The sequence below is a fragment of the Lutra lutra genome, chromosome 6 (assembly GCF_902655055.1).
Source record: "Lutra lutra chromosome 6, mLutLut1.2, whole genome shotgun sequence".
Taxonomy (NCBI): domain Eukaryota; kingdom Metazoa; phylum Chordata; class Mammalia; order Carnivora; family Mustelidae; genus Lutra; species Lutra lutra.
In genome coordinates, this window is record NC_062283.1 from 78,910,276 (window position 1) to 78,936,822 (window position 26,547).

The window sequence follows — 26,547 nt, forward strand, 5'->3', positions numbered from 1 at the left end:
TGCCAACATTCCAATCTCGGTTCTGACCTCTTCATTTATTTGCTATGTGACTTTGGGCAAGTTACTTATCTTGGCCTTAGTTTCCCTTTTTAAAAAATAACAGTTGTAGGTGCTTCTTAGAATTTTTAGAGAATTTAAGGAGTTAATACATAAATACAACTTAGAGTGGTTCCTGATACATAAGAAGCACTCAATAATTAATTTAGCTACTCTTAAGAACATCTTAAGAACATCTCAGTCACCTCCTTTTCACTCTACAGAGTGAGTTCCCTAGGCATCATTAGGTAATACTGCTCAGTTACTGGAAGGTAAAAATTCTTCCATACTCACATTAAAGATGTTAGTACCTGTACAGAAGTCAAACAACATAAACACAAACACAGATTTGTGACCCTGAAGACAGAGAAATCTGGAATCAGAAATTCTGGTGTTTTATTTTGACAAAAAAAAATGCCCATTCATTAAACATTTTTATTCCTTAATTTCAGCATTTACAAAGTGTAAACATAGAGTCTGGCCAAGCTGAGAAAATATGCAGCATGAGCTTTAAATTATGAACATGGGTCATTTATACATAGATTCTTATATTCTTTAAAATTAAAATCATAGTAGCTTATTTAATCCTTACATAATGACGTGTTGGTGGTAGTTATGCTCCTAGGAAGTTATGCATAAATAATACATTAATCTGTAAACATTGCTTTTATAATATTGTATTACAATTTAGCTTTTTGCTAATATGTGGAGACACTGCATGGATTTAAGATGGCAGACATTTGAAACCATTCTCCACTACCTACCAACTAGCATGAGCTCAAGCAACTTACTTAACCTTTCTGTCTACCTCAATTCCCTCATTGCAAAATGGAGAAATGGCTAAATCTCCTCATTGTATTGTGGTAAGAACTTAATTATATAATATACATAAAATACCTAGAATATAGTGACAGCATCATAGTAAACACCCCAAAATTGTCAGCTTGAAATTGAAATATATTTATTTCTCATTTGTTACTTTTTCATTCCTTTTTTTTTTTATTTATTTAGTCACATAATTTACAAAAAAAAAAGGGGGGGTTGGTTAAGTCACAGTGGTTTGGTAACTTACTTGAAAATAAAAGTGACCTCTTTTGGTCATCTCCATGGTCCATGACTGCCTCTCCCTGGGCACCATTTAGGTTCTGTCCATCCTGTTTTCTCCAAAGAAATTCATTGAGTGTATGCTCTGGGCTCAGTGTTGCAGGATCAAGTATTTGAAGACAGGAGAGCTTAAGATAGCAGATTCTTAGGATCCCTGAACTTTGAGTCTATTGATTTCCTTCCACAGATTGTCTGCAAATTTAAACATGTTAAGACAGAAGGAAAATTCCAGAGATCTGAGATGAAAAAAGAATAGAAAATATAGGAAAAATAGGCTTAGAATTAAGGCAGCATTACTTAATGCTAAAGTTAAAAAAAGGAAAAGAATAATAAGAAAAAGAAAAGGACTTACCAGCCCTGGCATCTTTTGGGTACTTCTGATCAACCAGGCTCCAAGCATTCTTAGACTAAGCAAATTCAGATTTATGGCTGGATGCTGGAGAGTATGTGTTATTCTTCCTTTATTCTGGTTCCTTGGTCAGTTTTCAGTCATCAGTTCACTCAATACATTGTTTGTAACACCTTCCCTGGGCTAAGCCTTCATTGTATTAGACATCGGGACCCGGAAAATAGAGAAGTGGTTATCAAGATGAAAAAAGACATGATTCTTGACCTCAAAGAGCTTGTAGTCTGGTGGAAAAAAACTGAAAAAGGCCCAGAAACATTAAAATAGAGCCCTGAGTTCACGAATATAAGTACTAGGGGCGCACAGAAGGAGTGATGAGTTCTGCTGGGGAGTCAGGAACATTTTCACAGAGGATTTAACACTTCAGTAAGTCCCTAAGGAAAGCTAGTTACTCCCCAGCCTGAAATAAATTGTGTTTTCTAGAGCATGAGGCAGACAGAAGCATGTGTTCAGGAAGTAGTTATTCACTGTGGCTGCAGTAGAGGGAGTATGGGTGGAGGCAGACATGTAGAGGAAGAGGTGGGGTAGTTGAGAAACCATGTGCCCAAATAGGTTTAATATGTCCCTTTCATCTTCTCCTCCCCTGTGCCCCCTGCCCCCAGGGCCAGCCTCCCTAATATGACTAAAAGAGTGATGCTTGAAAGTTTCTGTTTCCGGTTCTGGGAAGGCAGTGAATCCATTCAACTCTTAGAAAAATGGCCCTGAGTGACCTGAACATCTGGAAGGGCCATTTTCAGTCTTAAAGCTGGGACAGTTGAGTGGCTAGTAGTGTCAGCAAGTGACTCAGCTGGACTGGGTCTGTTGTTAAATTTTATCATGTCACAGCCAATAGTATCAGTAAAACATACAGCATTACTTAGAAATTATTGTCAGATGGAATTTCTGTAATTGCTTTGTTGAGAATATCCGTGTATGGTGCATTGGTATAGATAGCCAGCCCTCTGTGTGTGTGTGTGTGTGTGTATACATATGCATGTGTGTGTATGCAGGTTGTATATGTTAATGTTCACAGCCTGTAGTCCCCAGAAGTCCTAAAGAACAAGCATGCCCTTTTAATATTCTTATTTCTTCACATATCTGTATATTCAGGATAAGGGTACAATAGGGGCATTTATGCCCATGGAAGTGTCATAACAAGGATGAAAGGACCAGGAGATGCTGACAGTCTAACGAGACATGACCAGTTGTTTCTTCTCTGGTGACAAAAATGTGGCAAGGGCTCTACTTTTCTCTAGCCAATCCTCTTCTCAGCCCAGGCCTTTAGGTATGGTTGAAACAAATACTCCTTTCTCTTATGTGTTCTAGTCTAGATTGTGCAAAATCCCTCAATCTGGCAGAAAAGGGCAATTCAACCCAAAGAATTCTTTGCCCATGTTTTCCTGGGACTCTCCCCAGTAATACTTCCTGGAAATTCTGCCTGCCAAGGCTATATGAGAACACTGAATAGCTTAGCAGAGAAGGAAACTGATATGAAAAGTGAACAGGGGGTTGCCAGAAGAGGTTTCTCTTGAATATAAGCATAAAAACATAAAAAGTCTTAATTGACTAACCGGTTTACTAACATGTTAGGAAATAACTCAATATCTGGCTACCCGAAATCGTATGAAAAAAAGAGAAAAAAAATTAACACCTTAATTTGTACAATATGAGGTGTGTATTAAATCTACTGGATGGTGATGCACCACAAAATAAACTTCCCATATTTCAATTTCAATATGATTTGCTCTTAAGGTACCAGAAACTAAACCTGAATATACTTTCCATTGGCATCGTATAAAAAGTTCTTACAGAATCTCAGTCTAATAGTTCAGCACCAATTTTGTGCAGTTCTCCTGAAAGCTTTCAGCAGTAAATCTCTAAAAATGTCCACTTAAGCAGTAGAGGTCATAAATACTTTGCAAGAGCAATAAAATAGAACAGAATTTTGGAAGTTATAATTTTAGTGGATATAACTGCACTATAAAAGAAAGGCCTCTGGGACCCAGAATAAATGCAAAACTCTAAGTGAACTGCAGTGCTGACCCATCTGCAAGCGGTAAATTATCCCCAGTCCCAGGTGTGGTGCATTATCCTAAGGGTGTCCCGTGATTAAAGGTAAGAGAACGTGGCTAAAATCCAAGGGAGCACTGAACATTAATGACGGCTGGAAATTGTCGACAATTTCTCTGGAAGTTTGATTTGGTCTTATTTGCTCACAGCCAGATCCAAAGTTCAGTGGAGAGCCTATGGACAGTATAGATACTCCAGTGGAAGAAGCCCAGAGGGTAAAAAGATATTGGCTCTTCATTTACCCCAGAAGGAGTTCTCACAGATGAAAGTAGGTCCATAATCCTATTACCTATAAGCTCTTTAACTTGCGACAGAGACCAGACACTCACTGGGGCCATTGTCTTAAAATTCAAATATTGCAAAGCAACATTAAAAATTTCATTATGTTTGTTCTCTATCACTTATTCTCATCAGTACACATTTGCAATGCATGTTCTTATAACATATTAAATCTGCATTAGGGTCTTAGAAACTCCCAAAGGGTCAAGGATATGTTTAATTGATTTCCTAAGCTCTTCCCCTATCACAAACACAAAGGACATTGTGCATTGCTGAATGCACGTGACAATTTCATGATTACATTCATAATTTTTTATAATGTTTGGGTACAAAAAGCGACCATTTTTTATACTTTTCCACCAAGTTCTTGAATTGCCCCCATGCCCCAATCTAGTTTTGATCAGTACAGTCTAGAAAACTGAGGAGTACAATATTGAATGAAGGTGGCAAGGATAAGAAAGTTACATCTGAAGAGCAGATGAAGACAATTTTCATGCAAGGAAACCCAAGCTTCCAATTTTTCATGAACATTTGATTGTGGCCTATTAAAATGCCAAATCACTTTGCAATATTGTGCTATGTCTTCACAGCTTAAAATAGTCACTGTGAAATAGTCATCCCACCCCATTTTCCCATCTGAAAATAGTAACACATTGTACCTTTTGCTGTTGCTTCTAATTTTTGGGCTTTTATGATTGTGTAACTGAAATGTCATCCTCCTGCATCTAAGGGTCACCTTCCAGTTTATTTGGAAAATAAAAGAACAAGAGGGTTCGTCCCATGTCAACTCCTGAGTCATCCGCTTGGCCCTGTTGTCTCTATCACGCGCTCCCCTCTGCTCTGCTTTCTGCATCGCCTTTGGTCACTGCTCTGTTCACTGCCGTTTACCACCTGAAACTTGGGTCTTCCTTGGTGGTATGGTGCTGATTCCAGAGGGCCACACTTTCCATCACTCATCTGTCACTTTCCTCCCATTAATACCTCACCACAAAGTTTATGGCTGTTAAGGATTTTGCTGCAGGTTTGGGGACTGTTCCAAGTAAAACTCTCTAGTTCTCTCTCTCTCAAAAAAAAATTGCCTGATACCTATGTGGATTAGTTTTACCCATGGCTTTTTCTTAATCTGGGCATTCCAGGGCTGTAATAATCATCCCACAGGGCATTTTCCAAATCCTAAGATAGGGAGTACAAAGAAAGACCATGACAATAATAAGTGGGAGCTGCATTTGCGGGGAGGAGGGGCCACAGAAAATAGTGTATGGTGACTTCTGCAGTCTGGTGACCATTCAGTCCTTGCAGCCAGTATGAAGCGAAACCAGCACAGGTTGTTGGGTGGACCTGTGTTGTTTCTGCATACCTAGTATCACTCTCCTTAATCTTATAATAGTGTCTTGACTTTCCTTGGGGATCAACCTCCACCCACTTTCATTCCATGTGGTTTAGGTGGGGCTAGCCCAACCCCTGGAATCAGAGGTGAGCTCATGACCCAGATCTGGACAATTGGTATTGTGGCTGGCCATGGTGATTGATTAATCCCTCTTTGCTCTAATCAAAGTAATCCTAGGAATTTTTCTCCAGCAACTCAGAAAGATATTTTGGTTTGGGGAGTTTTTTCTAAGAGTGCTAGCAGAGAGGATGAAGTAAGTCTGAGCTTCCGTCAGGCACCATAAAATCATAAAAATAAGGCCAATCAAGGGGAAATCAGTGCAGAGATATAAAGATAGATTGGCTCTAATGATGGCATTTGAGACTCTTGTATCCAGACATGATTAAAGTTGGTAGTGCTGGAATTTTCAGTATGGAAACCAAGATTTTTGTTTTAACCTAAGCCAATTTGAGTTGATTTCCTGTCACAATCCAAAGGCTCTTGAATAATATATTCTTGAATTTTTCCTATGGCACCAGGTCTCCCATAGATACCAGAATAAACACACATACACACATTTAACCCTCCCAAGGATAAACAATAATTTTAAAAATATGGCAGTCTAAATCCACACTTAAAGAAGCATTTTAGGGGGGGGCAAATATAGTAAAATCTATACAGAAAACTTTGTAAACAATAACTATAGTGCTTTATATTATTATGTACAAAGTTTTAGTTTCCATCTCTTATTTCTAGACAATAATCCTAAATCTTAGTGAATCAAAAGAAAACAGCTCTATTAGATTTCCATGACAAATGACAAAACTACATATTTCATTAGTTATATAAACATTTGGAATTGAGATTAAAATATTTGAAATTCAAAGTCAATTTAATAGTCAGGCATTCCCACCCACCCCCCATCTCACTATGTGTCTCTATCAGCAGTAGTTCCTGGTATAGAATTTATTTCCCTGATCCAACTCTTCAGATAAAGGAATGAGAGAGAGGTTGGCAGGAGCCTGGTTCGTCCAGTCACATCTTTAAGTTAGGCAACTTTAACCAATGATTATAAGGAACACAAAAGGGTAGCTTGGGTGGCTCAGTTGGTTAAGCATCTGCCTTTTGCTCAGATCATGATCTCAGGGTCCTGGGATTGAGCCCCAAATCAGGCTCTCCCCTCAGCAGCAAATCTACTTCTCCCTCTGCCTCTGTGATTCCTCTCCTTCTGTTATTGCCTTTGCTCTCTCTCAAATAAATAAATAAAATCTTGTAAAAAAAAAAAAAAGAACACAAAAACCTATGTACATTTCTCCAAATTCATTTATGACCTTTCTTAAACACATATATTCATCTCCTTTTCTGAGGGAAGAGTGGTTTAAATTAGAAACAAAACAATGGAGGGGATGCCTGGTTGGCTTAGCTGGTTAAGCATCCCACTCTTGATATCGTTCGGGTCATGATCCTGGGTGGTGAGGTTGAGTCCCTTTGCTGAGCTTCACGTTCAGTGGGGAGTCTGCTTCTCTTCCTCTCCCTTTGCAACTTCCCCCACTCTCTCTCTCTCAAATAAATAAATAAATCCTTAAAAAATAAAAGAAACCAATGGAGAAAGGAAAAGTTGAGAGATCACTATACTACTCCAGAACAGATGGTATTGGGAAATCTTTATCATTGAATTAAAGACATAATTATGCTAAATTTAAAGAAAGATTCCCAAATTTTCTTACTTTATGTGGAAAATACAGAGTTTGAATACTCATAATTCTATTAATATTTTGCTGTTGTGATGTACTTGTGTGTGTGTGTGTGTGCACGCGTGCGTGCATGTGCCTGGTGAAGGCAGAAGAGGAAAGGCAAGAACCACTGTATTATCTTGCTATCTCCCTTGAAGGAGAATGAAATTGGGGAAAAAGAAATGGAATCCCAGTATGGGTATCAGAAAAAATTATTTCCATTCCAAAAGACTCCAGTCTATGTTTCACATTTATATAATACCAAATAACGTGGACTTCTTTTCATGGTCAATAAGGATTAAATGCACTACCTACCTCCAGGAACCTGGCAGCAATATGGAAATTTGCTTAGCTAATCAATAGTTGGCTCTCCGTCCAGTATGCATTCTGATTCAACATATCTATTTAGTTTAGTGTTTTTTTTTAATTAAAAAAAAGTTTATTGTTTTTTGTTTATAAAAGGAAATATATCAAAGTATTGAGGTATCAGGAACAGTGAATTTGTGTCTTTTTAAATACCCTTTCTGCTTTCTGGCACCCCATTTCATTAATTCTTTTAGCCAATCTAAAATAGATACAAGGCTTTTAATTTAATCGGAGTAAAATACAAAGTTATTTACTTACCTTAGGCTTTTCTTTTTTTTTAAGATTTTATTTATTTTTTGACAGACAGATCACAAGTAGGCAGAGAGGCAGGCAGAGAAAGAGGGGGAAGCAGGCTCCCCGCTGAGCAGAGAGCCTGATGCGGGGCTCGATCCCAGGACCCTGGGATCACAACCTGAGCTGAAGGCAGAGGTTTGAACCCACTGAGCCACCCAGGCACCCCTACCTTAGGCTTTTTTAACAGCCTGGATCTTAATCTCCAGAAGATTGTTGACTCTAGTGTAATCTGTTGTACTAACAATTCTTTGGGATAAAAACCCTTCCCCTTCCTGGGTAAGCAAGTCTGTTTCAGTCCCATGAGTTGTTACCTGTTTGGTTTGACTACTCACTATTTGTTCTTCTCCTAGGTTTCCCCACTTATAATAGGCCCATCACTGGCTCTGCTTTACCTCCCAGAGCAAAATTCAAATTCTAGCATAGTATATGAGAACCTCCATTATCTTGAATTCTACTTCTATTAGATTGAACCATCTATATTTCTCACTGACTCAGACTTCCATCTCCCTGGTTTTAAATGCTGAGGAAATTCTTTATTTATATAAAATCATACACAAATAAGTGATCATTTTAACTGTTTAATGGTTGTTACCTAATAACATGTTTTTTTTTTAATTTTTCCAGCTAATGCATGGGATTTTGCTAATAGTTTTCCTATGTTATACAAGCTTGTTTTTTAGACCAAAAGGTCACAGCAGATAATTATTCCAATGTGATATATTCTGTTTTAAAATCTTATAGTTTTCATTAAAATATTCATAGAGAAAGTTGAATTATATAATTTTTTGACCTCTTTGACTTTTGGTACTAAAGCTAAATATATTTCTTAATGTGAAAGGGATAGTAACATATTTCACTTTTCTATTTTTTTCAAGCTCATGTAATATAAGGAACATTTATTCCATTACAGGTTTTGGAGAAAAGTCTCTAGGAAATCAAGTTGAGATAATAATTTTAGAGATAACTCAATTTCTTGTTAATGCATCAGTTTGGTAATTTTATATTCTTTTTTTTAAGATTATATTTTTTATTTGAGAGCGAGAGAGAGAACAAGCAGTGGGAGGGACAGAGGAAGAGGGAGAAGTGACTCCTGTGTGGAGCCTGATGCAGGGCTTGATCCTGGGACCCTGAGATCATGCTGAGCTGAAAGCAGATGCTCAACTGATTGAGCCACCCACACACCCTGGTAATTTGGCATTCTTTAAAGGATCTGTTCTATCTATAAAATTGTCATATGTGTTAGCGTATTGTTTTTTAATAAGAAGAATAGCCTTTGCCTTTCCTTTTTTTTTTTTAAAGATTTTTATTTTTATTTATTTGACAGAGAGATCACAAGTAGGCAGAGAGACAGGCAGAGAGAGAGGAGGAAGCAGGCTCCCTGCCGAGCAGAGAGCCCAATGCGGGGCTCGATCCCAGGACCCTGAGATCATGACCTGAGCCGAAGGCAGCGGCTTAACCCACTGAGCCACCCAGGCGCCCCAACCTTTGCCTTTCCTTAATGACTGGTTGGCACACCCATCTAACATGGTATAGTGTTTAAGAACACAGACTCCCCAAACCAGACCTCTTCCAATTATTATGGTCAGTTAGTTAAGTATTAAACCTTGTTAAAGTATTAAATCTTAAAATGCAGACAATGATGATAAGAGTACTTTTATTGCAAAGTTGCTGTGAAGATTAAATGAGCTAGTATATTGAAAGCACTTAAAAATGCTTTGTGTGTAGAAAATATTAGTGATTCCTTTATTCACTGTTGTTTAAAAAGCACCTCAAACTTAAGAGGTCCAACGCAGAATTCTGATCTGCTCCTGACCCCCCAAATCTGCTCCTTCTTCAAAATCCCCTTCTAAGTAAAAATATATAACATTTTCACAGTTACTCAGTCCAAAAATCTACTAGCTATCATTGATTCCTCTCTTTCCATCATCTCTCACATCTAATTCTTTAGCACATTTTATCATCTGTCAATTTAAATATCTTCTAAATTGGAGAGCTTCTCTCTACTTCTATTATTGCTGTCCAAGTTCACAGCCCTACCTCTTTGACTACTGCCATGGACTCTTAGATGATGTCTCTGGCCTTACTCATTTTCCACTTCATTCTGTTCTCTGCACAGCAGTCAGTGTCTCTTCCTTATAAGACAAATCAGATCAAATTATCTCCCTGCTAAAAATTGCTTGAGTCTTCCAATAAAAATTAGAATAAAATCCGAATTATTTATCCTGACCTTAAAAGGCTGGATACACTGGACCCTGTTTCATCCCATCCTCATTCTCTGGCACAGGGTCTTCTTACCAGTGTGTGTCTTCAAAACATGCTAAACTGTTTTTTATTGTGGAAGTGTTAAGATGTGGAGGAGAGGTATTCAATTATTCTATGACTAGGTCTCAGTCTTTTGGTGAGCCTATGCTCCTGGGCTTTGAACTTCACCTGTGCTTCTCATTTTAATTTTCTCTCTTTAGGTAGGACAGGATAGCTGGAGGGAGCTGTAGTTGTGTGTGTCCCTTTCCCAGCATGGAAGATTGGAGGGAGCTGAATTGGGTATTTTCCTTCTCCCATGTAGAAGGCTATTGCTGACTAGAGTTGGGTATTTTTCTTCCCCCAGACAGGTCAGGCTCTGACAAAACCCTGCAGATTAGGTTGTGTTAAAATAGTTTTTCCAGACGGATTGCCTTGTTAAGAAGAGCACAATGCCATGGCATATTTCAAAATGGTTCTTCTCCCCCTTTTTCTGCTGGAAGCACGAGGGGATTTTTCTCTGACAGTCACTGTGGGGATCTGGTGTTGCTCCTGGAGGTAAAATTTACGAAAGTGTAGGAGCTCTCTGATGACTGGATACTCCTGATTTTTTAACTCTCAGACTCATCCACACAACCTCCAGCAATTTGTCAATTGCATTTTAATTTTTCCTATCCTGGCACGTGTTCCTGGGGAGGTTTTACTCTGGCAAATTGATAGTCTCCATATCTCCATCTGCCTCTTCAATTTTGGAAGCAGCAATTTGCCCTATGATCTCATTTCTTGGACAGCTATGTGTCATTGGTTTTTCAATGGTTTTGAAATGGACAGCTCTGCGTCATTGGTTTTTCAAGCTTTTGACTTAGGCTGAGTGGCAACTTCTGTGCCCCTTACATGCTGGACTAGAAACTGGAAACCCTCTTCACTGGATGTCTGTAGAGGAGCTTTTTCAAATTTGAATTCCTTTTAAGTTCTTTGTACAACTTATAAAGTGAGAGAAAGAGTTGCAGTAGAAAAATGTTATTAATCATTGAAAAAACAAAAGCATTAAAGGATTGGACTGAGTTGTTATTTAACCCCAGCTGTAGAAATATTGGGCACACAGAGGATCTTCTAAAGGAGATTTAAATTCATATATTTGAACAGAGGACTTGCAAAACATTATAATGATATTTACATAGAACTTATCACTAGTTTGAGAGATTTATTGAACATAAAATCAGGCTATTTGTAATCCTAGTAATAGAATAAAGAAACCTGGATGTAGGAAAATTTAGTAACCATCCAAGGTCACCCTCTGATCATCTGCTGTATACTATAATAAATCTGAACATCTGAACATTAATATTCTTGTTTCTTCCATGAAAATTGATTCAGAAATATATCTCTCTTAATTGTTTCCCCACAGGATTTACCTCCTAGTGATAGGTACAAGAAGAATTAGGATACATGGAGGCAACATTTAAGTATCTCACACCTCAGGCATGTTTCTCACCTATTTCATAAACACACCACCATTGGAAAACCCCCCAGCTACCAGATTCATCAACATATTCCTTCAGAGGATGCAAGGAAAGGTGTGGGATATAAACCCAAGTTCTATAATTAAGGGCAAATTACTTAATTATTTCACAAAATGAATTTGAATGAATAAACATATATATTTATTTATATTAATAACCATGTCTGAAATATCACATTAAGAGAGTTCCTAAATGAGGGCAAAGATCCAGTGCATTTTGAGAGCCTGGTAGGTTTCCTATAGAGTTCTAAAGGAGAAACAGGGTCCATAAGTAACATCTATCAATGATGATTAGCAACAATCATTTGGATCATTTGGCTGCTAAAGGTTTTATTTAATTCAGTCTTTATCATGATAATGGAGTCAGTTCACAACACAGGGCAGAGAAGAGATGTTGAAAAGAAGCCTTTTTTGCCTTTTGCCAGAATAATAAAGTTAACACTGGGACAGGTATGATTTCTTACTCTAAAGGGCTTGTTTTACACGTAATTAGACATTCTCTGATAGTTATTGGAGATATTGATAGTGAAATATTGACAGTGAAGATGATGTGGAGAATATGCAAAGATATTTGCATAGATAGTATAATGGATAGTATAGTGGAATAGTATAGTATAGTGGAAAGATAGTATAGTGGAAAGATAGTATAGTATATACTAGATAGTATAGTGGAAAGATCACTCAATAGCTCAAAATCTGTAGTTTAATATAACAATATCTGACTTTAAGAGGACAGACATAATTTTATACTATTTTAAAGCACTCACTCTCCTTATTGTAAGTGCATTTGCATCAATGTCTGTCTCCCTCCATGGGCCTTTCTTAGCCCATGGATCAAGGCTTTTTTATCTTTCATCCCTCAGCTTCCAATGTAAGTTGTTTGTCCTCAAATCTGTAACCACAAAAATGTACTAAATGAGTAAACGAAAGAATACCTGCATCTGTAAGTCAAAGACGTATTTTTTTCTCCTTTCTCTGGTGAAAGGTAATTAGCATTTCTGAAGGTTTTGGAAATTTTTACTGTTTTATCTAATATAGGGAAGAGTTGCCACCATTACTTAGAAACATCGTAAGTAGTTGATAAAAACAAAATACAACTGCTTAAAATTATTTTAGATGATTAAGATATGATAGGAATAAAGCATTGGTATTATAGAAAAGGGAACAAAATGTTGAGACTTGATATTGAAGTCGCTTTTTTTCCCTAAGCACAGTTACACAAATCCATGAATTTACCATTGCTTTCTACTCTCAAGGAAATACAAATTAGTTAAGGATAATAAAACCAACATTCAGCTTCATGTTTGTGGGTTGAGTTGCTACATGGAATCAGAATGTATTTTTTGTGGCATAATATTTTTATAGTGAAGCAGCCAAAATACCACAAATGCATAGCACAAGTTGCAAGTATCCTGGCCCTTCCAGGCATTTCTGTGGTTTGGCGTTAATGAATGTAGGTGAGATATAGGTTGCAGTTAGGATCAAATTACAACAAACACAGAGTTTTCCAAAAATATAGGAGTTGGTAAAATAGCTTCCCTATTACCTTGGGAGAGGATGCCTGTCCATCAACAAGCTGACTTTAGAGCAAGTTCTCACAACTGGATCTTTTGAGCCCAGTCAAAATAAAAGCAATTACGAAAGACCTTTCCCTCACATTTCCACAATAGCCTTGTGCAGCAAGCACTAATATACAGTGGGACTTGCTTTTCTTCTTCCTTCTTGTTTCTTAATAGGGTATTTTTGCCTGTTATTGAATTTAAAAGAATTGGGTGATTCCCTTAATTTCAGAAATGATCCCAAAGTACTAAGACCAGGGTGTATATTTATTCTATAGAACACTACTTTGTCGGGCCACCTAATAATCACACTTATCACTTATGTGATTTCCTAATGTACAGGACATCATTTATAAGCCGGCAATTTGTCCGTGGGTTATTTTTCTTTGTATTTTTTCCATCAGTTTCTCCCTAACTGGTTACATCAGATAATGACATAACGTAGCTTGGCACCTACAATATGCACAGTATCTCGTGGTTATTAATAAGACATCTAAAAATAAGATACTTCTTAAGATTAAAGAAAAATAGGGCCTCTGATTTTTTTTTTATATTTTCATATGATTTTGATTTGTTTTTCTGGTATACTGAATGTGAAGTATATTCTATAGTTCTCCGATGTTGTTACTATAGCTGAACACTAGATTTTCAGCTATTCTTTGTGACTGATAGTATAATATGGAATTTGTGTTTTGAAATAATGTGGCTTTTTCTGAAGTTGATATGTTTTAACATTCACCATTTCTCATATGGGTCAATTTCTCAGTATTCTGAGAATATTTCTTGATAATAAGCATTTATGTGGATTTTGACGTAGCAACTAAGACTCTCATTTCATTTCAAACAATAAGCCAAACATTATGGGGATCATAAAAAGTTAAACTATGCTATACTTAGTTCTACTCTATATGAAAAAAAAATTTTAAAATGGTGCTGAAAATGATACTAAAACTTTTAGATTATTCTCACAGAATGGTGCCCTCAACACATCATCAATCATTTTCTTTTGTTTCCGTCTCTATGATGTCCCTTTATACCACTTTCAAGGAACTCCCTGTGGATATTTTGACCTTAAGACAACTGCCACCATTCTTATAGCTATACAAAAAGACATTTATTACAGTCAGATCAATGCAAAACTAATGCAGTTAAGCCATTTTCTAATTAGCTCCCTTTCCAATTAATCTCTGATGAATGCTTTCCACGAATTCAAAGGTTCCAACCAACTGATGTTTTGTTCTTTTGTTTTTATTTTGACAAGGACAAACTGAATTTCTCATTGCCCAGGAATACAGTCGCAACCATTACAATTATTTATATTTGCACTGTTAAATATTTCAGCCCTCTAGAACATTTAGTAATAAAGGACCTCTCGTGTTGGAAACAGTAGAAAGACAGTTACCACGTAGTCTCATTTCAGCTTTTGTATTGAAAACTTCCATTAGCAATGTAGAAAATGGTATAAGTTGATTGTAATCAAATTGAATATGTGAATCAAATGAGACAGGATAGATATTGGGCAATGAAACAGCTTTCTAACTTCCACACCACTATGAAGTCTGACGGACTCTTAATGATTCATTGCCTCCTGATACTGGAACCAAGCTCTTGAGTCCTGAAGTTAGGAAAGAGTCTGGGTAGCTCAGACATAGTTTTGACAATGCCAAAACAAGCTTGGGAAGGGAAACAGTTTAACCAAGGATTTGGCAGCATAAAAACCCAACAAATATGTTAATTGATGTTTGTTTTAATATTGAATATAGTCAAATCCTTTTTATGTAAAACCACCCCATTAAAGAAGACACCCTCTGAAGGAGAACAGTTGAGCAACAGAAGTCAAAATGTCAACTGAGCCATTCTTTGTTAGAAGTCACAAAAAGAGGCTGAAACTTTTTGATGAGGGTTCAAAATGAGATGGAAGGGAGAAGTGTATAAGAACTATGCTTTCCTTTAGATTGTATATATCAGCACTAGTTACAATTTGTAGGATAAGAAAAATTTTCCTCACCAAATTTTGGTGCTCAAAGGCTATAAAACGTAAGTGTATTAGCCAAACATCTGCAAAAGGCCTTTAAAAGATTCAAATATTAACATTTTATTTTCACAATGAAGATCCATGTAGTTGTGAAATATTATGCACTGAAATGCAAAATTTTGGTTTTGGGAATTTGTCTGCATTGAAATGGAGTTTAAATAAACCTTGTTTTTCCTCTTAAAACTTACTCTGGGTTATAATTACCAACATGTTGTGAGATATATAAATTCATTTGATAAAACCATGGCAGGTATAGGCCCCTGCTAATTCCTAAACACACCCATTATATTGAAAACAAACAACAAATACGCTATGTTTGATACATAACTGGCTATAGCTCATTCTACTGTTAAATTCTACTAACAAGGTCTCCTGATAAAACAAGTTGAAAGTTATATATCAGAAAACATGTAGCAAGGCTAATAGCACTTTCATTTAACCAGGAATGAGGTAGAGCATAATTATGATGATAATAATAATAACCATATTTGGAGAACCCACTGAATACCTACTCACAATATGGCAATTTGGATATTTTCTTCTATTTAATTATTAAACCAATCTTAAGGCCAGTATTATCATCCCCATCTTATAGATAAGGAAGCGTGTTAAGTAGCCTGTCCAAAAATAATCACACAATTAATGTGAAGCCGATACCCAGATCCAGATCTAACTGTACTAAAAGCCTATGGACTTTTCGCTCAGCAATCCTGCCTAAAAAAATAAAAATAAAGTGAAACACCAGGGCTAAAGAGAGAATATGATATCTCTGGTCAAGCCCATGTTGTGATTTCATGCTTTGAGGTCATATTCCCCCATTCCCATCCCACTCCAAACACAGCAGTTACAAAAAAGCAATTTCAGGGAAAACAATTAAATAATAGAACCAAATTAAAGAAAATCCAGACAGAGATCTCTGTGGGCCTGAAGTGGAAGAAAAACCACTAAGGACTAGTGAGCATGTGTGTTTGTACAAGTAAGTGTGGATAGGTTAGGTATTATGGTCATTTGTTTGTGCTCAAATCTATCTCCTGCCTTTCTTCTGTCTATATTGCAGGTAGCCACATTTCCCAAGCTCTTTTGACAGCTGGCTTTGGCTAGGTTGGCCAATAAGAAGCAATAACAAGAAACTGGAGAATAGGAAAAAAGGAAAAGTTAGGGTATCTGGCCTCCTATCTCTGCCTTACTGGCATCTGGCAGTGACTATGTCTCTCTAGCGGTTCATGGTCTTGCCAGACCCATTCCTTCCATGGTCCCAGCTCCCCCCTCCCATCCCAGGCTCCTTCTGGTTTCTGTCCAGTGGCACTAGTAGCTAGTCTCTGATAACAACAGCTACAGTGATATAAGAAATGGTGCTGGAGTAGATGTCCCAGGATGGAGGAGGGACTCAGAGGAGGAAACTGTAAGCAAGAAATGGATAAACACAGAGAGAGGAACAGACAGAGAGAGGAGGAAGGAGAGAGAAACAACCTTACCAGATTAGAATCAAAACTAAAATTTCAAGCTAATTAGAACTAAATAACCCTAAGAAAGGCTGCCTGAAATTTCAGGATGTTAACACATGTAGATAAAATGGGGAGAAAACAGAAAAATCTCAAAGAAACCTATTATAAATTTATAAAATTAAGATCTTTAAAGAGATAAATAACAAATAAGATCAATTAAAAAGAAAATTATAGGAAAAGAATAAGATTGTGAGACTAGAACTGATGGTTATGAAAAATAATAATTGGTAGAAATAATAGATATCATATACCTCATCCCCCCAAATCTTGAAATATCAGACTTATCAAATACATATTATAAAAAAATGTAATGACTATGTTTTATGCCACTCCACTGGGTAGATCCAAACAAATTCAGCATACTATCATTTTCTCCTTGTGATATTACCATACAACAAGTCAATTGATTAGGACACTGAGAGCAACCAAGTCATATTGGTGGGCTGTTATTTAACCAAACCAAATGTGGTGTGAGTACATTTTTCAGATTTTAAATGGCAATGGGTGACATATCGTGGCTTTTGCTTTGAAACATGTGCAACTAGAAATCAACTCAGCTATGTTTTAAGTTGCTAACCTTTGAGAATTTACAGTTTATTTATTCATATGCTGTAGAGGATGATCGATTGATCGATCTATCTATCTACTTATTTATTTATGCCTAAAGGCAGTCCTGGAACTTCTAATAATACTTGTGTGACCAGCATCTGTTCCCAGAGTCTTAACTATCTATTTACACAAGAATCCTGGTTTGCATCCTCAAATTTCACAATAAATGTATCAGCTCTATCATTTACTTCACTTTCATAAATAAATTGCATTTCTATGGATCAACAGTACAGAGTAACTGGATTGCAAGCCCGTGTCAGAGAATAAACATTCAACTATTTCTTGTCCTCTATTTATCAAAAACTCTATTGAGATAAAACATATTTATGGAAGGAAACATCAAAGAGAAATAATTCTCTAGTCTAATTGGTTTACTTAGTTCACCCTGCACTGCTGGAAAGCCATAAACACCAAAGTACATTATCATAGCTCCCTACAGACCTATTTTTACTGAAATGTACATTGGTGTTGTATAGTGAGGGCTGCTGTAAGAAAAACAACATGAAAATCTCTTTGATTAGAGTAGGCTAATGTACTTTAACAAACAGATCCAAACATCTGTAAGTGTCTCAAACACAGCAGAAGCTTATTTCTTCTTCACCTAATAGTCCAAAATGGGTGCTCCCTGTAGGTGTACAATTTTCATCCATGCCATGATCTGGGAATATTTTGTGGCTCTGTCATGCCGTAGTTTTTCATCATCATGTGCATCCAACAGGTAGACAATGATGGAGAGCCTGTTTAAAAGCCTTAGCCAAAAAACAAAAAACAATAATCTTATGCTCGCTTTCCATTGATGGGAACTACATAAACAGTCATATCTCATTGCAAGGAGTGCTGGGATATGTGGTTCCTAGGTAGGCAGCATCTTCCTATTGATGATTCTATATTTTGGAAAGGCAGGATAGAATTTGGTGGACAAATGTGTACTCTCTGCCACAATATTATCTGTTCTAACCACAGCAACGTATAGAGGACATTGATCATGACTTTAAAAAAAAAAAAATGTGTAAAGTTTCTTTCAAAATAAGCCAGAGTAAGCTTTTCTTTGCTTAAGAAACTGGTATACCTTTCCTTTTGAATGATATAAATTGTGTAAATGATCATGATTTTGTTGTTGTTTGTTCAATTACTATTTCTTTAATTTTCTGTTTGCTTTGATGTAAGGGAAGCTTAAATCAAATTGTGGTTGAAATTTAGTAACTGTGCAGGATCTTATGATTTGCATAAAAGAAAAGTAAAATTTATGTATTTATTATATAGGTAATATATGAACATGGTAAAGCACTCAAAAAGACGAAATGATGTCAACATTTGATTATCTCTTCCCAGAGCCAATGACTTTTATAAAGTTCTTTAGGACCTTTGCAGAGCTATTTCCTGCACCTATAATCACATGCAGTTTTTTTTTTCATTTTCCTAAAACACGTGGTTTCCTCTGTCTAAACATGCACATCTTACATATTTCATACATGCATGAATTACATGTTTAATTTTATTCCTAATTATTTTCTCTTTCATTGCTATTTTAAGTGGGGTTATAGGGCTTTTTTCTCTATTACATATTTTAATTATTATATGATAGGTGAATGCTACTAGGTTTCAGCTGAGCTCGGGTTTTTCAAGTATACAGTGCTATCAAGTCTATAATAATTATAATTTTACTCTAACCTAAACACTTGTATTCTTATTCTCTTATTTAAGTTAGCCAGTACTTCTAGAACAATCTTAAATAATAGTTATGATAGCATATTTGTTTTATCCCAGCATAACTGGGAATGTTTCTGAGAATTCCCCTCTTAGCATTTCTCCATTGGATTAAGATTTTTTTCCTTTTTTATGGTAGAATTTATTTACTTTATATGCAGTAATTTTTAATTCATTTTTAGTGCTATTAGCTATTAGTTTGGTTTAAAAAGTAATGCTACATTGATTAAACAATTCAGAAATCTGTTTTCTTTTCTATGCTCTAGAGCTCTCAAATTAATTAGAGTTTTCTGCTCCATACACTAAGAAATATTGGCTTAAAATTTTAGGGTAGAGTGGGTAAACAACATAAATTCTTTCTTAGCTTTTATGACAATTGAACTATTTGTTTTGGGGGTGGGGTTGCTTTGAAATGTTTTTTTTTTTTTTTTTTTGTAGAAAATCTCCCATTTTATCAAGATTTGTGAAGTTACTTGAATAAAGTTAAGTAACATCAGGTGGTCCTTTTAGACTTCTCTCAAGCTATAGTTATTTCCCCTTTCTCAATTCTTATTCCTGTATTTGTGTTTTCTCCTCTTGTTTTTTCGTTGATAAGATTATCTGCTTACCCAATTTTTAAATAACTTATTGTTGGATTTATTCAGTAGTTCTATATTTTTCCACTTTCTAATTTATTATTTTTTGCTTTTCTCTTACTACTATATCCCTTCTGCTTTTCTTAGAATTATTTTGTTGCTGGGGCACCTGAGTGGCTCAGTCGGTTAAGCCTCTAACTCCTGATTTCAGTTCAGGTCATGGTCTCAGGGTCATGAGATTGAGCCCTGTGTGGGGTTTCACGTTGAGCATGGAGCCTGTTTAAGAGTTTCTCTCTCCCTCTTCCCATGCCCCTCCCCATTTGTATGCTCGCTCGCTCTCAAAAAAAAAAAAATTATTTGTTCTTGTTTTTAATTTTTTTATTTGCTCATAGTTTTTTTTATTAACACTTTTTCATTATTACAAAGGGAAAGGTGTTAAGGATATAGAAAGAAAGGCCATGCATACAAGGGACACAACACAGCATCACTTTAGATTTCAGGAACCAGTGAGCATCTATCTGATGGTTGTTTGGGAAAATGGGAAAAGAGGGGAATCACTAAAGAGAAAGACCAACTCAGAGACAAAAAGAGAGGCTAAGAAATGGAACATCTTCCTGGAACCACAGTAGAGAGACTAAACGAGGTCTTCGTTTCCTTTTCAGGGATTGCAACTTCTCGCCCACTGCTTGCTCTGGAATTCCTGCTCTCACTGCACCTCCATTGCCTGCTTCAGACACTGGGCCTTCATCTTTCTGGCATCTGCTGCATTCTCAGCTGCCTGCTTCTCGGCTTGCAGGAGCTGCTGGCTATCCTGGGATTGGCCATTTCTGTCGTTATGGCTGATGCTGTTTCAGATGTTGTTTTTAATTTTTATTATTGAATTGTAGTTGATACATTGCTGTATTAGTTTTGGGTGTACAACATATTGATTCAACACCTGTCACCATACCAAGTTATTACAATATTATTGATAATTGTTCCTTTCTACCTCCCTGAGATACTCACTTTGTTTTTTTATTACTATTTCTTTTTTATTAGTATAAAAGCTGAGAATTTTCCAAAATTTAGCTATACTTCATAAGTTCTGATATAAGTGCTTTCATATCATTTTCTAGGTATTTTTCATTTTGCTTTTGTTTTTTCTCTTGTTCGAAAAAGGTTTTTGTTGGAGTGCCTGGGTGGCTCAGTCCATTGTGTCTGCCTTCAGCTCAAGTCATGATCCCAGGGTCCTGGGATCGAGCCCTGCATTGGGCTCCCTGCTCAACAGGGAGTCTGCTTCTCCCTCGCCATCTCTATCACTCACCCCCCCCCAGTGGTGGCTCATGCTCTCTCACGTGCACCCCCCTCTCTCAAATAACTAAATAAAATCTTTTCAAAAAAAGGGTTTTGTTTGTTTTTAATTTATAAGTGAAAGCATTTGTCACTTTCCAATTTGGTCACTTCCCAATTATTTCTATTTGTATTATACTGTGATCAGAGAATGTTGTCTGTATTATTTCTCCTATTTTGCATGTATTGAGATATTTTTAATGTCCTACATACAATTAAACCCCATAAATGGTCATTGTAATAAAGGCATATAGTTTGTTTCCAAAGTAATCCAGAGTTTGTCAGGTCAACATTATCTTATCCCTTGTTTTATTTTATTTAGGGCTTCAGTACCCTTAAAAATCTTTCTCTAATAAAGGCATCAAGGACAAAGAGGAATGAATAAAAATAAGGTATCAATGTTGTCTGTGTATTTTCGTATGTGTTTGAGTTTGTTTTTGCTTTAAGAATCATGATGTTATGTTTTTGGCAAAAAGATATTCACAGATGTCATGTTTTCACTGCAGAGTGCACTCTGTCAGCATTAAGGATTCTTTTAAGTTTCATTTAGTGTTAGTGTGCCAATTTTAACCATGTCTGATATAATGATATGTGTCCTTGTATTTTATTTTCATTTGTTTGGTATGTTCTTTTCTGTCATTTAATTTTCGATCTCTCTGAGTCACATTGTGTTAAATAAATCTCTTGTTTTTGTTGGTTTTGCTTTGTGATCCAATTTGAGAATGATTTTCTCTTAAATGACTCTAGTTCGTTTGCATTTGTTAATATCTCTTTCATGTTTATTCTTAACTGTGTCATCATACTTTATATTCTGTTTTCTGTCTTATATTTTAAACCTCCCACTGTCTTATTAGTTGTATTTTCTTTGGCTCTGGTATGTTTTGGGGTACATTGTTCAACAGTGCTTAAAATATATTGTGGTATAAGGTGGAGAAAGACAGATATTTACATAGGTAAATGTGTGCACACAGAATATATACCTATTTATGTACATGTATTCATTTATAAAATTCTCTGTCAAATAAAAAATTTTACATTACTCATATCACAGATGGCCAGAGGAGCAATTCTACAATAGAAAGAACACTCAAATAAGACGCAAAAGACCTGGATTTTTGTCTGGGTCCTTCTTCTACTAGCCAGAATACTTTAGGGGTATTATTAAGTTTCTCTATAATGTTAAGATAATATTTCTCTTATGGTAAAATTCTTTAAAAGGTAAAGTATTTTAAAGCGTACTGTTAGAATTACCAGCTCTGTCTCCATCTTTTTTGTATTTCTCAAATAATCACCCAAACAACAAAATGAAAAGTCAAAACCTTAACCTTGACATTGGAAGTGAATTGGAAATCTTCATACACACAAGCTCAGAAACACAAACATTCTGTAACCCCACTGAATTTTATCAGATTAATGACCTTCTGCAATGATTTTGACATTAACCCATTCAGAAGTCCCCCTGACTGTTTATGTAATCTGCACAAATGCTTCTGGTGACTTTTAAGGACAACTGACAGGCACCTGATGATCACCATGATGAGAACACATTATTGAGTCTTTTATGCAATGGCAGCCGGTGGCTTTAGACCTGGAAAGACATAAAGTGGGAGGTTCTCAGTCATTTAGAATCAGTCATGAGGCTGCAGGAGGAAGCTACATGTACCACAACATGAAAATAAAATAGCAAATGTTCCTCACACAATAAAGAAATGAGAAGATGGGCCCGAGCATGAAATGTAACGTGAGCTTAGCTGGTGTCTGGGCTAGTACGTCATCCCTTTGTCCTTTGTTGTGCCTCAAAATAGAAAACAAAGGCCACCGACACCTCCTGTGCAACAATCTAAATCTACATTAATTTACAATCTCAGTTCCCTTGTCACCTAGGAACCTCATGGGCATAAATCATCTCTGTAATGTTACTGTAAATAACAGCCCTCTGGGCTCTTGTTGATTCATTAACTTCTCACTGTTTCTAACAACACTCCATTTCATGACACAGGGGATCACCACAGGCATAAAGGAAAAGGTTATTAGGTATTTTTAAGCACACCTCACTGTACATTACATGTAAGGCAGGGCTGCTTTTTTAGATATAGCTTTTAGAGGTAAATTAAACTGATTGGCTTTAATAACTGGAACAGTTATTATACCTCTAAATCAATGTGTGTACAAGAAAAACATATACCTCAGAAAACACAAGATGCTTTTATCGAATTGAAAGTTGAAATTCTACGCAAGGGTAAAAAGAAGGTAGCAATTATTTAGTGTCTTCTAATTATTTAGTGTCTTCTAAGTGCATTCTTTTTGTTTCCGTATAGCAAGTGCTCTCTTTTTGTTTCCGTATAGCAAACTCGCACAGTATGTGTTAATGTTCTTATTTTAGAAGGGAGACAACGGAAGAACAGGAAGGTTAAGTATGTTTCCTATAGCCATTTAGCTCAGGAACTGCAAATACAGGAATCAAGCCATGGTGTGTCCGACTCCAAAGCCCTCCCTTTCATTTTTTTCAGTATATCACATTATTTCCTCTAGGTCATATTACATAAGAGGTACCCACCTATGCAATGTAAGGTACTTAAAACAGATAATGCAGGGTCTATAACACAATCTATGTCAGAAAATGTGAGGAGACATTAACAATAGTAGTAAGGGACTGAAATAAAATCTATATCAAATCTGAACCACAAAATTCAGAAAAGAGTTCATGACAAAGATGACATTTCAAATGTTTTTTAAAGTATTGGAAGAAATTGTAAAGAAAAAATACATCATTAAGCATATCTTATAAACTGTATGCAGTTGGATGTGCTCTTTACTTTCTTTTATAGATGCATGGCCATTTTACCCAGTGTGTTTTGTGAAAGAAGTCTTCAGCAGGTAAGAAATTATTGCTGGTAAGATTCATTACATCTACACTGAAAACATGCCTGGGAAAAATCTGGAGGCTTTTTTTAAATGAGTTTATCATATTTGTATACTAGCCAGATTTAAAGTTACAAATCTGTTCTCAAAGACCACACCAAGAAAGGATTCAACTAACCACAGACCACGAAGAAGAATTTAGCAGAAAGGTATGTCAGTTAAAGTTCTAAGGTATATATTACAATGTGTATATATTTAACACCTGGAAAGCTTGTTCTTGGGAAATTGCACCAGCCATCTAAAATTCAGCTGTGTTGAGGTTCTCGGGTTAAGATTGGACTCAAAAGACTCCAATAAGCCTGGTAATCTTGAGGACAGTGGGCCACATTCTTACTCAAAACTGCCACTGACATCACGGAAAGGAATCAGACTTCAGCGGAAGGTGACCTTGAGTGATTTGGTGCAGCACTTGTCCCCAAATCCACTATTAAATTCATTTAAAGTGAATTTAGCCCACGGAAGAATGCAAAGTCGTATTTTAGCATCATGAATAAATCATATTCTGCATCTGTAGGATCCCTCCACAATAACATGGGTTAGTGGAAGTACTGCCCTCTGCTTAGATTACTTCTCATGATAGGAACCACAGTACTCTCCACAGAAGTCTAGAGCATATGAGATACTTCTTGTTACAGAATGATTTCTTCTATCTAATTTTCTTAAAAAATCATATTTTCCTAGCTGCTTTAGGTTTAGGTTAAACTATATTTTAACATTTTCCAGGGTAGCTTTGTTTTTGGCTTAGTTTTGTCATTTATGTTCCTCATGTGTTACTCGCTTTTATAAATATCTTTTCATTGATGTAGCAATGGCATTGCCTCTTTCTTAACTGCAAAAGAAGATATGCAGATTGTCAATGGGATATACTTAAATATACTTACTGCTTGTTTCTTTGTCTCCCTATTTCTGTCACTTTCATATATGTAGAAGCTGAACACAATGGCAGCTGAAGGCAGCATTTAATGCTTGAAAGCACACTGGTGGGTGAAGTGCATTCTGTAGGAATCAAGAAGGTCCATAAATATGGTCTATGAACAGTAGATGTGCAACGAAAGTTCCTGGCCAAGTTCACATCAACAAGCATCCTGTTTCCTTTCAGAATCTCAACTCTTGCTCTTTTCTCCTTGCTGTAAATGCTCCAGACAAACAGAACTGCCTTCAGTTCCTACCAGTCATTTCCATTCTCACCTTTAATCCTTTTTATCGGCCTTTACTCAGACCCCACCTGTTTCAAATGGCTAACTCTACTAGTCATTCAGATTTCAGTCTAACCATCATCCTCCTGTTCCCTACTCCTGTCCCCCATGCCCCACAAATAGGCTCAGTTAAAAGCCCTTTGTACTACTATACCTTACATACCATCTTTCTTCAACATTTATAATTGCCTGCCTACTTCTCTGACTCTCACCTCTTAATGAAAGCTCACTGAGAGGGGCATATTTTGTTGGTCTTGTTCACAATTATACATCTCACAGTGTTTGGCACATATCAGGTATTCAGTATTTATTAAATGAATAAATGAGTGAGTGAATGAACAAATGACTCTCATGTTATACCTATATGAGGTATGGCAAGGTATATTTGCTAACTCCATATGTAATGATTGATATTCCTCAAATCTATTGTTATTGTGGTAAGCAGACAAATAGTATACAATATTACAACTTTTAAACAAGCCAGATAATAAGCAATTTGGGCCTGGGTGGAATTACCTATACAGGTAGGATTTTTAAAATTAGCCTTCTTGATATTTCTAAATTTATCCAATTATGCTAAAGTGCATCTGGTCTAGTCTTTAAGTTATTAAACATTCCAGAGTACTTCAACAGAAGGTTAAGTCCATTGAACATGTGTACTGACTCCTTACCCTGGCTTACAGTGCTGGATAGAAAAGTGACAGCTTCAGGACCACACACCTGAGAGTATTCTTTTTCAGTACTCACCTGTAACTACGCTTAGCCAGAATGTTTGTGACTGCTTCTCATAGATAGAGTTATGTCAGGCATCTAGCCATATAGATCACTTTTAAAGGCTCCAGTGCACTCTTGGCTAAATACTGATGGATTGGATGAGACATCTTTAACCTTTACCATCCTTTCTACTTTCTGACATCTGTGAATGACACATTCAGAAATTTAATGCAATTTTAACTCTCCAATAGAATGGAATGTGGAATATTTTGAATCTTGGGGCTAGGGAAGGGGAAGAAAAGATGTTGGAATAAAAAAAAAAAAATAAGAGGACTGTGAATGGAAAGGGACCAGGGCGGCAGGGGAGTAAGGTTGTCACATATAATGAGGATTTAGTGCTTTAGCCATAAATCTAATTCAGCTAGAAGAGCATGTTGCCAAAACACTGTGCAAGAAATACCCCCAAGGTATCCAAAGGGTCTCTTTAAATCCTGTTCAGTTCACATTGCATATTTGAACACAGACAGTTGGAGTTCAGAGAGCACACATCTGGGTCATTGTGCAAATCCCCATTCTCCTTTAAAAAAAAAAAAATACATATGCACTCCACCTACTCTAGACTTACTCTACTGCTGAGTCTGCCAAGGAAAACTATTCTATTTTGGAATACAAAAGCCAAAATACAAAGTGGAACCAACCCACATGGAGTCATGCTCTGCTACTTTATGTATCCAAAGAAAGAAAAATATTCAAGGCACAAATTCTCAGATTACTACTCCCACAGACCACTGTACCTAACTTTTTTTTTTTTTAATTACTGTTCTCTTCTTCTCCAATGTGGACCAGAAATCTTCAAGAAATCACGAGCTTTCATTGAGCAGTATTTAGGACCATCTACTTTTCTTGCACTTAATGTACAATCAATCTCTCTATCATGGTTTGACATATGTGCTATTGGTACATTACTCCTAGGTTCATCCTGATGACGTAAGAAGAAGAGCTT

The 26,547-nt window shown here is 36.4% G+C and overlaps 1 long non-coding RNA gene across 2 annotated transcripts in view; it reads right to left on the minus strand.

Annotated features, from left to right (window-relative positions):
* Window positions 1–408: 408 nt before the first annotated feature.
* LOC125103122 (uncharacterized) overlaps window positions 409–26,547 on the minus strand; it is a 38,527-nt gene continuing 12,388 nt past the window's right edge. Inside the window, exons 2-5 of one of the 2 annotated variants that reach the window (XR_007128287.1) lie at window positions 24,516–24,630; window positions 22,234–22,300; window positions 1,493–1,678; window positions 409–1,376 (exon numbers count right to left, since the gene is read on the minus strand). This is a non-coding gene — a long non-coding RNA (uncharacterized LOC125103122). Of the gene's footprint in view, window positions 1,377–1,492; window positions 1,679–20,736; window positions 22,301–24,515; window positions 24,631–26,547 lie in introns of those variants that run through there. The other variant, XR_007128286.1, reaches the window with a different exon arrangement.